The sequence below is a fragment of the Cetorhinus maximus genome, chromosome 28 (genome assembly GCF_964194155.1).
Source record: "Cetorhinus maximus chromosome 28, sCetMax3.hap1.1, whole genome shotgun sequence".
In the NCBI taxonomy this organism is placed as follows: domain Eukaryota; kingdom Metazoa; phylum Chordata; class Chondrichthyes; order Lamniformes; family Cetorhinidae; genus Cetorhinus; species Cetorhinus maximus.
In genome coordinates this window covers 2068094-2081622 of record NC_135906.1, presented here as the reverse complement: position 1 = coordinate 2081622, position 13529 = coordinate 2068094, and the positions used below count along the sequence as shown (strand labels likewise).

The following is a 13529-nucleotide window of genomic DNA, read 5'->3' as shown; positions in this document are numbered from 1 at the left end:
TTTAATGGGCCCGCACACTTAAACAAATCGGTCACGCACTGTAATGACTCGCCTCATTCAGTTCAACAGAAATTAGGATCATGTTTTTAACCTGTGCCCTAGTTTTAAAATATTTTGTGTTCCATATTTACTTTCTCAATTTGTTATTAATTTACTTTACATTGCTTTATATTCTATTTTGTCTTGGACATGCATCACGGTTCGTTCAATCTCACTGGTTAAGAAAATTAAAATATTTAGTTTGATCAGGGTCTTACACTTGTCAAGAGGAGCCCTTTCAAATACTGGCCTGCTTTTGGAGGCCTGAAGTCACTGGAGCTGCACAAGTCAAGACGACTGAAGGCCTGATTCGCTGTGTAATATACTTTGCAGCATCTTGTTGCACTAGCAGGCAGGAAGGAGTTTTCAGCAATGCAGTTTAAAGGCTTGATACACTAAGTACACTTTCATTTCAGGTTTGTCATTTCAGGACGCTGCGTGTTTTTTTGCTCTGTTTTCTGACTCTGAAATTCTAATTCAGACTGTGGAGAAGAGCTGTTGTTGCTGCTGTTGGTTTTCTTTGTAACTGTTGTCGTTTTTTTGTGGAAAAATATACCTTATCCATAAAATATCTGAAAGAACATTACAAAACATTTCAAAATGGCCATCGCAAAAAGTGCAATCATATTCCAGTTTTTCAAATAGATCATGTCGCACCCTGCGACGCTTCAATACGATCAATGAACATTACAGACATTTCAACATGCTCATTACAGGCAGTCAGACAGTGCAATAGTATTCAAGTTATCTACATAGATCATGTTGCACTCTGAGGTGCTTCAATACAATTGTGATAAATGTAATATTCACTGCATACATTCAATGTGAGTCTTTCAGGCCGAGGGGTCTATACCTTTCCCAGTCCCTCGGTGCACTATGGCTGAAAGGTCTTAGACAGCGACCGTTCCCCACTGCGCATTTGTGGCGGCTGCCCCAAGCTTTAGTGCGTCCCTCCGCACGTAGTCCTCGGCCTTGGAATGTGCCAGCCAGTCTGCAACACTCTGCTGGGGACAACTCATTGCACTGGAAGACCAACAAGTTTCGGGCAGACCAAAGAGCGTCTTTCACCGAGTAGATGATCCTCCACCTGCTTGTCTCGATGTGCGTCCCTGTCCCTGGGATCAACACGTAGAGCACAGAGACCTGTGTCACAGAACTGCTTGGGATGAACCGCGACAAAAACCACGGCAACTCTCTGCAGACCTTCTTTGCAAACGCACATTCCACAAAGAGGTGAACAACGGTCTCGTCCCCACGACAGCCACCTCGAGGTCAACATGCAGAGAGGGTGAGACTTCAGGAAGGATCTGACGGGGAGGGCATTTCTCACCACCAGCCAAGCTACGTCTTGGTGCTTGTTGGAAAGTTCTGGAGACGAGGCATTCTGCCAAACGACTTTGACAGTCTGCTCGGGGAAACATCGCACAGGATCCACCATCTCCTTTCCCCGCAGGGCCTATAGGACGTTACGTGCCGACCACTGCCTGATGGACTTGGGGTCAAAGGTGTTTTTCTGCATAAAGTTTTCCACCAGGGACAGGTGGTACGGCACGGTCCAACTACTTGGAGCGTTCCGCGGCAGCGTGGCCACACCCATCCTTCGCTAAACCGGGGACAGGTAGAACCTCAGCACGTAGTGACACCTGGTGTTTGCGTACCGAGGGTCTACGCACAGCTTGATACAGCCGCACACAAAGGTGGCCATCAGTGTGAGGGCGATGTTGGGCACGTTTATTCCCCCTTTATCTAGAGGCTTATACAGCGCGTCCCTGCGGACACGATCCATTTTCGACCTCCAGATAAAGCGGAAGATGGCTCGGGTGATTGCCGTCGCGCAGCAGTCTGGAATGGGCCAGACCTGCGCCATGTACAGCAACAGCGAGAGTGCCTCACACCTGATGACCAGGTTCTTACCCGCAACGGAGAGGAAGCGTCGCTCCCAGATTCCCAGTTTCCTTTTCACCATAGACACTGGATCCTTCCAGTTTCTAACGCATACCCCGGTCCCTCTGAACCATATCCCCAGCACCTTCAGGCCGTCAGCACTGACGGTGAAGGGGACAAAGGATCGGTCAGCCCAGTTCCCAAAGAACACGGCCTCGCTCTTCCCACGATTTACCTTGGCTCCCGAGTCCAGTTCGAACTGGTCGCAGATATGGATCAGTCTGCACACCGACAGCGGATCAGAACAGAAGACGGCGACATCGTCCATGTACAGGGAGGCTTTGATCTGAGTGCCTCCACTGCCTGGGATCGTAACTCCTCTAATGCCCGGATCCTTCCTGATGGACTCAGCAAAGAACAGGCGAGAGAGGACAGCCCTGCCTGACTCCAGATTTAATTGGAAAGCTATCTGATTCCCACCCATTGATTGAGACTGCGCTACTGATGTTAGTGTAGAGTAGGATCCAACTGGATCCAATTGCGAATTCCCTCCCCAAACCCCATTTTGAGAGCACATCCACCATGTAGGTGTGCGATATTCTGTCAAAGGCTTTCTCCTAATCCAGGCTGATGAGGCAGGTGTCCACACCCCTGTCCTGCACATAGGCAATCGTATCCCTGAGCAGCGCCAGGCTGTCAGAGATCTTCCTGCCCGGCACAGTGCAGGTCTGGTCAGGGTGTATCACCAATTCCAGAGCGGATTTGACCCGATTGGCGATGACCTTGGACAGAATCTTATAGTCCACATTCAACAGTGAAATGGGTCGCCAATTTCTAATTTCCTCCCTTTCTTCCTTGTGCTTGTACATGAGGGTGATGATGCCTTTCCTCATGGATTCTGACATACTGCCGGCCAGGAGCATACTCTCGTACACCCCTAGCAGGTCTGGGCCCATCCAGTCCCACAGAGCCCAATACAACTCCGCCGGCAAGCCGTCGCTTCTGGGGAGATTTACTCTTCTCGAAGGACTCAAGGGCCTAAGTCAGTTCGTCAGGAGTTCGCGGTTTGTCCAGCCTCTCCCGTGTACTGTCGCCTAAGACCTCCGTGATAGAGGACAAGGAGGACTGGGAGGCCGTGCTGTCCGTCGGCTTCACGTCAGAAAATCCGGCATAAAAGGATTTGCTGATCCTCAAAATGTCGGACTGCGCTGACTTTACTGATCTGTCTTCTTCATTCAGGCTGCTGATCACAGAGCTCTCTCTCTGTTCCTTTTGGAAGAAGAAACGTGAGCACGTCTCATCCTGCTCCACGGAGCGGACTCTGGAACGGAAGATGTTCTTGGAGGCAAAGTGCGAGGCTTGCTGGCTCTTCACCTCTTGGAGCTCCTCCTTGACATCGACCCCCACCGACTGCAGCCGGAGCAGATTCTGCATGTTTTTCTGGAGTCGGGACATTTCCCTCTCTTCCTTTCTAGCTTTCTGGATGCTTTTGAGGATGAAAAGCCTCTTGGTGTTTCCCTTGATCGCTTCCCACCAGTGTGTCAGGGACTCAAAGAGGGGTTTCATGGTTCTCCAACCTTCATAAGCCCTCTTGAGCTCCTCAATGTTCTCTGGGGTCAGCAGTTGCACGAATAGCTTCCATGCCCCCCTGCCCACCCTCAGGTCCTTCTCCAAGTGGCAGTCCGCCAGTAGGATGCAGTGGTCAGAGAAGAACACCGGCTTGACCTCGGTGGATCTGACTGTGAATGCACGGGACACAAAGAGGAAGTCTATCCTGGAACGAATGGACCCGTCTGGCCGCGACCAGGTGTATCTACGCTGCGCTCCGTCTGCAGGGTTGCTGAAGACGTCGTGCAGCTTGGCATCCTTAACTGTTTCCATCAGGGATCTGGACGTAGCGTCCAATCTGCTTCCGGCCCTGCCGGATCGTCCAGCCGCATCGATGATGCAGTTGAAGTCCCCGCCCAGAATGACCGGCCTGGAGGTCGCCAGCAGCAGTGGGAGCTGCTGAAAAACCTCCAGCCGCTCAGCTCCTTGTGACGGGCCATACACGTTAATTAACCGGAGTGGAGCGTTCTTGTACATTACGTCTGCTACCAGGAGTCGCCCGCCCACCACCTCCTTGACCTCGGAGACGGTGAAGTTGCCTCCCCGCAGCAGAATACCCAGGCCGGAGGAACGAGAGTCGTTTCCGCCCGACCAGATCGATGGCCCGTGGGACCACCACCGTGACCATTGCCTGTAGGAGCTGAACTGGATAACCTCACTTATCCACGTTAAACTCCATCTGCCAAATTTTGGCCCATTCACCTAACCTGTCCATATCCATTTGTAAATTTCTCATTTCTTCACTGCAACTTACTTTCCCACCTATTTTGGTGTCATCTGCAAATTTAGCTATGGTACCTTCTACTCCTGAATCCAAGTAAATAGTTGGGGCCCAAGGACCGAACCCTGTGGCACCCCACTAGTTACAGCTTGCCATCCACAAAAGACCCATTTATCCTGACTCTCTGCTTTCTGTTGGTTAGCCAAAGCTCTATCCAAGCAAATATATTACCCTTAGCTGCGTGTGATCTTATCTTGTGTATTAATCTTTTGTGCGGCACCTTATCAAATGCCTTCTGGAAGTCCAGACATACTACATCTACAGGATCGCCATTATCCACTTTGCTTGTCACATCTTCAAAGAACTCTAGCGATTTAGTCAAACACGATTTAGTCTTCATAAAGCCATGCTGACTCTGATGGATTGCATTTTGACTTGCATTTTAGGAGGGTAGTGAAGGCATTGGAGAGAGTGCAGAAGAGGTTTACGAGTTTGGTTCCAGGGGCGAGGAAGTTGAGTTATGAAGTAAGATTGGAGAAGTTGGGACTGTATTCCTTGGGGAAAAGAAGTCTGAGAGGAGACTTGATAGAGGTATTGAAAATCATGAGGTATCTGGAGAGAGTAGATAGGGAGAAACTGCTTGCACCGATGAAAGGATCGAGAAGGAGCGGGCACAGGTTTAAAGTAACTAGCAGAAGAAGCAAAAGTGATAGGAGCAGCGAGTGGTCAGGGTCTGGAATGCACCGCCTGATAGCGTGGCGGAGGCAGGTTCAATTGAAGAGGGAATGAGATGATTATTTGAAAAGAAAGCATGTGCTGGGTTACGTGGAGAAGGCAGGAGAATGGCACGAAGTGAAATGTTCATTGGGAGAGCTGGTGCAGTCACGACGGGCGGAATGGGCTCCTTGTGCAGTGTAAGGATTGTGTGAACGTGGATGTAGACGTTTCCGAGTAGCTGTGTAAAGTGTGTGAGCTTTGAGGTGTGAGTTTTGACTGTTGCTGTATCAGCAGCAGCAGCAGCAGCGGGCGGGAGCGGCAGCAGAGAGCTGGTTGAAAGTGTTGTGAGGCGAAAGGTGCAGCTGAGAGAGTGTTTGAGAGGTGTATTTGCAAGTGAAAGATGTTTTTGTATGAGTGAGGTAGAGTGTTTGTGAGATGAGAGTGGTGTCTGTGAGCGTTGGGTGAGCGTGCGTGTTTTTTGTGTGTAGATGGTGCGGGTGAGTGAGAAAGAAAGAAAGTTGTGTTTTGAAAGATGTGCATGTTGAAAAGTAAAGAAAGCAGATGTTTGTAAGAAAACTATTTTTAGCATTGAAAATCCCCTGGAAAGGGGTGGTGCACCATTCCCAGAGATACTGCAATACCGGGTCGATGCGTGGAGTGGACGGAGCAAGCCCCTATTCCATCTCCCTGCTCCAAAAATCAATTTAATATATGGTCCCCAGATAAGGGACGTATCAGATATTAAACTGATAAGAACAGATTTTTTTTTTTTTGTAAAAATATACTTTATTCATAAAATATCTTCAATCACATTCCAAACTATTTCAAAAACAACATTACAAGGGTACAATCCAGGTTAAACTTTTACAAAATGTATCACCGGGTGCATCAGTACAAACAATATTACAATCATTTACAGCCTTTCATTTTGATCTGTACAGCCCGAGGGGCTCTAAACAGTTCCCAGTCTCTCGGTGCGCTGTGGTAGAAAGGTCTTAGACAGCGACCCTTCCCCATTGCGCCTTTGCGGCAGCTGCCCCAAGCTTTAGTGCGTCCCTCAGCACGTAGTCCTGGACTTTGGATTGTGCCAGTCCGCAACAATCGGTCGGGGACAACTCTTTGTGCTGGAAGACCAACAAGTTTCGGGCAGACCAAAGCGCGTCTTTCACCGAGTTGATGATCCTCCAGCTGCAGTCGATGTTTGTCTCGGTGTGTGTCCCTGGGAACAGCCCGTAGAGCACAGAGTCCTGTGTCACAGAACTGCTCGGGATGAACCTCGACAGCAACCACTGCGTCTCTCTCCAGACTTTCTTTGCAAAGGCACAATCCACAAGGAGGTGAACAACGGTCTCTTCCCCACCACAGCCACCTCGAGGGCAACGTGCAGAGGGGGTGAGACTCCTGGCGTGTAGGAAGGATCTGACGGGGAGGGCCTTTCTCACCACCAGCCAAGCCACGTCTTGGTGTTTGTTGGAAAGTTCTGGCGATGTGGCATTCTGCCAAATGACTTTGACAGTCTGCTCGGGGAACCATCCCACAGGGTCCACCCTCTCCTTTTCCCTCAGGGCCTCTAGGACGTTACGTGCTGACCACTGCCTGATGGACTTGTGGTCAAAGGTGTTTTTCTGCATAAATTTTTCCACCAGGGACAGGTGTTGCTGTACGTGGCGCAGGTCTGGCCCATTCCTCACTCCTGCGCTGTGGCGATCACGCCAGCCATCTTCCGCTTTATCTGGAGGTCAAAAGTGGATCCTGTTTGCAGGGACATGATGTAAAAAAACTCTGGATGAAGGGGGAAAAAACATGCCCAACATCACCCTCATCCTGATGGCCACCTTTGTGTATGGCAGTATCAAGCTGTGTGTAGACCCAAACACCAAGCGTCACTACGTGCTGAGGTTCTACCTGTCCCTGGTGTTGCGAAGGATGGGTCTGGCCACCCTGCCGCGGAACGCTCCAAGTGCCGTATCACCTGCCCCGTGTGGAAAAACTTATGCAGAGAAACACCTTTGTCCGCAAGTCCATCAGGCAGTGGTTAGCACGTATCACCCTAGAGGCCCTGCGGGAAAAGGAGATGGTGGATTCCGGCGGACGGTTCGCCGAACAGACCGTCAGGGTCATTTGGCAGAATGCCTCATCACCAGAACTCTGAAGAGAGTGGCCGTGGTTCTTGTTGAGGTGCATCCCGAGCAGTTCCGTGACACAGGTATGGACTCTGTGCTCCAGGGGCTGTTCCCAGGGACACACGCCGAGACAAACATCAACTACCGCCGGAGGATCCACTCGGTGAAAGACACTCTTTGGCTGTCCGAAACTTGTTGGTCTTCCATTGCAAAGAGTTGGCACATTCCAAGGTCCAGGACTACGTGCTGAGGGACGCACTAAAGTTTGGGGCAAAGGCGTAATGGAGAAAGGTCGCTGTCTACGGTTGCGCTAGATGTGTCGTGTAACTGGCAGGTAATGGAAAATTTCGAGAAACACTCAGTCACAAGGGAGAACACGTGACAGGCATGAGAGACAATCCATGAGTCTTTGTAGCTGAGTTTCCGTGTGAGCAACTAGCTCACAGCGCAGAGGAGTTCTTCGATCGAGGCCTGCTGTATTTTTGTCTTTGCTTTCAGCTTGAGCAGTCAAAGAACAAAGAAGAAAAAAAAGTACAGCACTTCGGCCCTCCAAGCCTGCGCCGATCGGTCTGTGGAGCTTGCCAGCTGACCAGGTATGCAGCTAAAGTCCTTCCACATCTACAGGGAAGGCAAAGTCAGCAGCGTTTCTCCCAGAGTGTAGAGAGTCCTTGGAACTCTCTTCCTCGAAAGGTGGTGGAAACAGAGTCTTTGAATATTTTCAAGACAGAGCTGGATAGATTAACAAGGCGGGGTTGGAAGGTTATCGCTGGTAGGCAAGAATGTGGGGTTGAGGTTACAATCGGATCAGCCATGATCTTCTGAGTAGTGGAGCAGGCTCTTGGGGCCCAGTGGCCTACTCCTGCTCCTAAGTTGTATGTTCAGACATGTAGGGGCATTACTTTTTACTGATTCCAGTGCTTCTCCTGCACTGAACCTGGAGAGTACTACGTCAGCTGCTGTTGAGTTGTTTCCTGATGCCCTGCTTTCTTTTGTACGAGCTGTCTAGCATCCTCGTTTATGGGCTTCCTTTGCTTGGCATTGGGCCTTCTTTTGGGCTGACTGTTGGTCTATTTCCTTTACGGGATGTCAGCATGACATCACCAGAAGGGAAATGTGTCATGTTATGAAGTCACAGTAAATAAGTCCAATGCATTATATCATTATAATAACACAAGATGATGATCAGCAGTGAGAAGGCAGGTGGCAGCAAGGATAAGTACAGGTACGACACAGCGAACAGCCTTAGATCCTGTTAAAATGTTGAAAATGTTTCTCCCCTTCTCGAAGATTATTTCCTTCAAAATTTTAGAAATCTTTCAGCTTCAACCAGAAGTCACACACAAGCCAAACAACAAAACCACCTGCGTGCACAGCACAGCACACCATCTGCCAGCCTGCAATGATGTCGGCTCTCTTTTAATCACCTTTTCCCCTCCCATCAGTCCTATTCAGCAGGCAAGCAAAGGAGCGCAGAAAATACATCTGCACGGCTGTTTCTAACTTCTAGAAAGGGAACAGCCTTATCCTAGGAAAGTGAAAAATACCTATACTGTCACAAAGTGATGAACTTGAACTGCAAAACACCACGCTTACCTGAGCTTGTGTCACAGTTTTTGCTGTCTATCTCAGCCAGTATTCTCAGTCGTCCATCCTGGCTTCTTGCTCTCTCTGCAGCTTTCAGATGCCTCCCCTTGGCCGGCCTCAGTGCTCGGTGATAGATCAGCGCTCGGTATTATTTCTGTCCTCAGTGGTAACTGCTAGGGGAGAAAGGCTTGACTTTTTCAATCACCTTTTACCTCAGTAAAATCCAAGTAGAACCTAAAGTGGCAATGCTTCTCCCTCTCAGCACCCAACATGTCTTGCCTTTTCTTCAGGTTGGATTTGAGGAAGCACTACAGTTGCTGCCTGGCTGCCATTTCAAGTACAGAGACAAGGGGCAGCCCCATGACCCCTCCCCCGACTCCTGCACAATATGCAAATGTAGCACATTGTCTGAGTGCAATTTGGGAGCTGAAGACGGTTTCACAGTGGGATACAAGATATGAGGAGAGGTTTCCTCACAGACACACCGCCACATAAGCCCCTTTAAATTTGCGCGGCTGTGCAAAAAGTTTAATGGGCCCGCACACTTAAACAAATCGGTCACGCACTGTAATGACTCGCCTCATTCAGTTCAACAGAAATTAGGATCATGTTTTTAACCTGTGCCCTAGTTTTAAAATATTTTGTGTTCCATATTTACTTTCTCAATTTGTTATTAATTTACTTTACATTGCTTTATATTCTATTTTGTCTTGGACATGCATCACGGTTCGTTCAATCTCACTGGTTAAGAAAATTAAAATATTTAGTTTGATCAGGGTCTTACACTTGTCAAGAGGAGCCCTTTCAAATACTGGCCTGCTTTTGGAGGCCTGAAGTCACTGGAGCTGCACAAGTCAAGACGACTGAAGGCCTGATTCGCTGTGTAATATACTTTGCAGCATCTTGTTGCACTAGCAGGCAGGAAGGAGTTTTCAGCAATGCAGTTTAAAGGCTTGATACACTAAGTACACTTTCATTTCAGGTTTGTCATTTCAGGACGCTGCGTGTTTTTTTGCTCTGTTTTCTGACTCTGAAATTCTAATTCAGACTGTGGAGAAGAGCTGTTGTTGCTGCTGTTGGTTTTCTTTGTAACTGTTGTCGTTTTTTTGTGGAAAAATATACCTTATCCATAAAATATCTGAAAGAACATTACAAAACATTTCAAAATGGCCATCGCAAAAAGTGCAATCATATTCCAGTTTTTCAAATAGATCATGTCGCACCCTGCGACGCTTCAATACGATCAATGAACATTACAGACATTTCAACATGCTCATTACAGGCAGTCAGACAGTGCAATAGTATTCAAGTTATCTACATAGATCATGTTGCACTCTGAGGTGCTTCAATACAATTGTGATAAATGTAATATTCACTGCATACATTCAATGTGAGTCTTTCAGGCCGAGGGGTCCATACCTTTCCCAGTCCCTCGGTGCACTATGGCTGAAAGGTCTTAGACAGCGACCGTTCCCCACTGCGCATTTGTGGCGGCTGCCCCAAGCTTTAGTGCGTCCCTCCGCACGTAGTCCTCGGCCTTGGAATGTGCCAGCCAGTCTGCAACACTCTGCTGGGGACAACTCATTGCACTGGAAGACCAACAAGTTTCGGGCAGACCAAAGAGCGTCTTTCACCGAGTAGATGATCCTCCACCTGCTTGTCTCGATGTGCGTCCCTGTCCCTGGGATCAACACGTAGAGCACAGAGACCTGTGTCACAGAACTGCTTGGGATGAACCGCGACAAAAACCACGGCAACTCTCTGCAGACCTTCTTTGCAAACGCACATTCCACAAAGAGGTGAACAACGGTCTCATCCCCACGACAGCCACCTCGAGGTCAACATGCAGAGAGGGTGAGACTTCAGGAAGGATCTGACGGGGAGGGCATTTCTCACCACCAGCCAAGCTACGTCTTGGTGCTTGTTGGAAAGTTCTGGAGACGAGGCATTCTGCCAAACGACTTTGACAGTCTGCTCGGGGAAACATCGCACAGGATTCACCATCTCCTTTCCCCGCAGGGCCTATAGGACGTTACGTGCCGACCACTGCCTGATGGACTTGGGGTCAAAGGTGTTTTTCTGCATAAAGTTTTCCACCAGGGACAGGTGGTACGGCACGGTCCAACTACTTGGAGCGTTCCGCGGCAGCGTGGCCACACCCATCCTTCGCTAAACCGGGGACAGGTAGAACCTCAGCACGTAGTGACACCTGGTGTTTGCGTACCGAGGGTCTACGCACAGCTTGATACAGCCGCACACAAAGGTGGCCATCAGTATGAGGGCGATGTTGGGCACGTTTATTCCCCCTTTATCTAGAGGCTTATACAGCGCGTCCCTGCGGACACGATCCATTTTCGACCTCCAGATAAAGCGGAAGATGGCTCGGGTGATCGCCATCGCGCAGCAGTCTGGAATGGGCCAGACCTGCGCCATGTACAGCAACAGCGAGAGTGCCTCACACCTGATGACCAGGTTCTTACCCGCAACGGAGAGGAAGCGTCGCTCCCAGATTCCCAGTTTCCTTTTCACCATAGACACTGGATCCTTCCAGTTTCTAACGCATACCCCGGTCCCTCTGAACCATATCCCCAGCACCTTCAGGCCGTCAGCACTGACGGTGAAGGGGACAAAGGATCGGTCAGCCCAGTTCCCAAAGAACACGGCCTCGCTCTTCCCACGATTTACCTTGGCTCCCGAGTCCAGTTCGAACTGGTCGCAGATGTGGATCAGTCTGCACACCGACAGCGGATCAGAACAGAAGACGGCGACATCGTCCATGTACAGGGAGGCTTTGATCTGAGTGCCTCCACTGCCTGGGATCGTAACTCCTCTAATGCCCGGATCCTTCCTGATGGACTCAGCAAAGAACAGGCGAGAGAGGACAGCCCTGCCTGACTCCAGATTTAATTGGAAAGCTATCTGATTCCCACCCACTGATTGAGACTGCGCTACTGATGTTAGTGTAGAGTAGGATCCAACTGGATCCAATTGCGAATTCCCTCCCCAAACCCCATTTTGAGAGCACATCCACCATGTAGGTGTGCGATATTCTGTCAAAGGCTTTCTCCTAATCCAGGCTGATGAGGCAGGTGTCCACACCCCTGTCCTGCACATAGGCAATCGTATCCCTGAGCAGCGCCAGGCTGTCAGAGATCTTCCTGCCCGGCACAGTGCAGGTCTGGTCAGGGTGTATCACCAATTCCAGAGCGGATTTGACCCGATTGGCGATGACCTTGGACAGAATCTTATAGTCCACATTCAACAGTGAAATGGGTCGCCAATTTCTAATTTCCTCCCTTTCTTCCTTGTGCTTGTACATGAGGGTGATGATGCCTTTCCTCATGGATTCTGACATACTGCCGGCCAGGAGCATACTCTCGTACACCCCTAGCAGGTCTGGGCCCATCCAGTCCCACAGAGCCCAATACAACTCCGCCGGCAAGCCGTCGCTTCTGGGGAGATTTACTCTTCTCGAAGGACTCAAGGGCCTAAGTCAGTTCGTCAGGAGTTCGCGGTTTGTCCAGCCTCTCCCGTGTACTGTCGCCTAAGACCTCCGTGATAGAGGACAAGGAGGACTGGGAGGCCGTGCTGTCCGTCGGCTTCACGTCATAAAATCCGGCATAAAAGGATTTGCTGATCCTCAAAATGTCGGACTGCGCTGACTTTACTGATCCGTCTTCTTCATTCAGGCTGCTGATCACAGAGCTCTCTCTCTGTACCTTTTGGAAGAAGAAACGTGAGCACGTCTCATCCTGCTCCACGGAGCGGACTCTGGAACGGAAGATGTTCTTGGAGGCAAAGGGCTAGGCTTGCTGGCTCTTCACCTCTTGGAGATCTTCCTTGACATCGACCCCCACCGACTGCAGCCGGAGCAGATTCTGCATGTTTTTCTGGAGTCGGGACATTTCCCTCTCTTCCTTTCTAGCTTTCTGGATGCTTTTGAGGATGAAAAGCCTCTTGGTGTTTCCCTTGATCGCTTCCCACCAGTGTGTCAGGGACTCAAAGAGGGGTTTCATGGTTCTCCAACCTTCATAAGCCCTCTTGAGCTCCTCAATGTTCTCTGGGGTCAGCAGTTGCACGAATAGCTTCCATGCCCCCCTGCCCACCCTCAGGTCCTTCTCCAAGTGGCAGTCCGCCAGTAGGATGCAGTGGTCAGAGAAGAACACCGGCTTGACCTCGGTGGATCTGACTGTGAATGCACGGGACACAAAGAGGAAGTCTATCCTGGAACGAATGGACCCGTCTGGCCGCGACCAGGTGTATCTACGCTGCGCTCCGTCTGCAGGGTTGCTGAAGACGTCGTGCAGCTTGGCATCCTTAACTGTTTCCATCAGGGATCTGGACGTAGCGTCCAATCTGCTTCCGGCCCTGCCGGATCGTCCAGCCGCATCGATGATGCAGTTGAAGTCCCCGCCCAGAATGACCGGCCTGGAGGTCGCCAGCAGCAGTGGGAGCTGCTGAAAAACCTCCAGCCGCTCAGCTCCTTGTGACGGGCCATACACGTTAATTAACCGGAGTGGAGCGTTCTTGTACATTACGTCTGCTACCAGGAGTCGCCCGCCCACCACCTCCTTGACCTCGGAGACGGTGAAGTTGCCTCCCCGCAGCAGAATACCCAGGCCGGAGGAACGAGAGTCGTTTCCGCCCGACCAGATCGATGGCCCGTGGGACCACCACCGTGACCATTGCCTGTAGGAGCTGAACTGGATAACCTCACTTATCCACGTTAAACTCCATCTGCCAAATTTTGGCCCATTCACCTAACCTGTCCATATCCATTTGTAAATTTCTCATTTCTTCACTGCAACTTACTTTCCCACCTATTTTGGTGTCATCTGCAAATTTAGCTATGG

General features: G+C 50.1%; 1 pseudogene; it reads right to left on the bottom strand.

Moving 5' to 3' along the window:
- Positions 1–5576: 5576 nt before the first annotated feature.
- Positions 5577–5752, bottom strand: LOC144669095 (U2 spliceosomal RNA; annotated as a pseudogene).
- Between the last annotated feature and the right edge of the window lie 7777 nt (positions 5753–13529).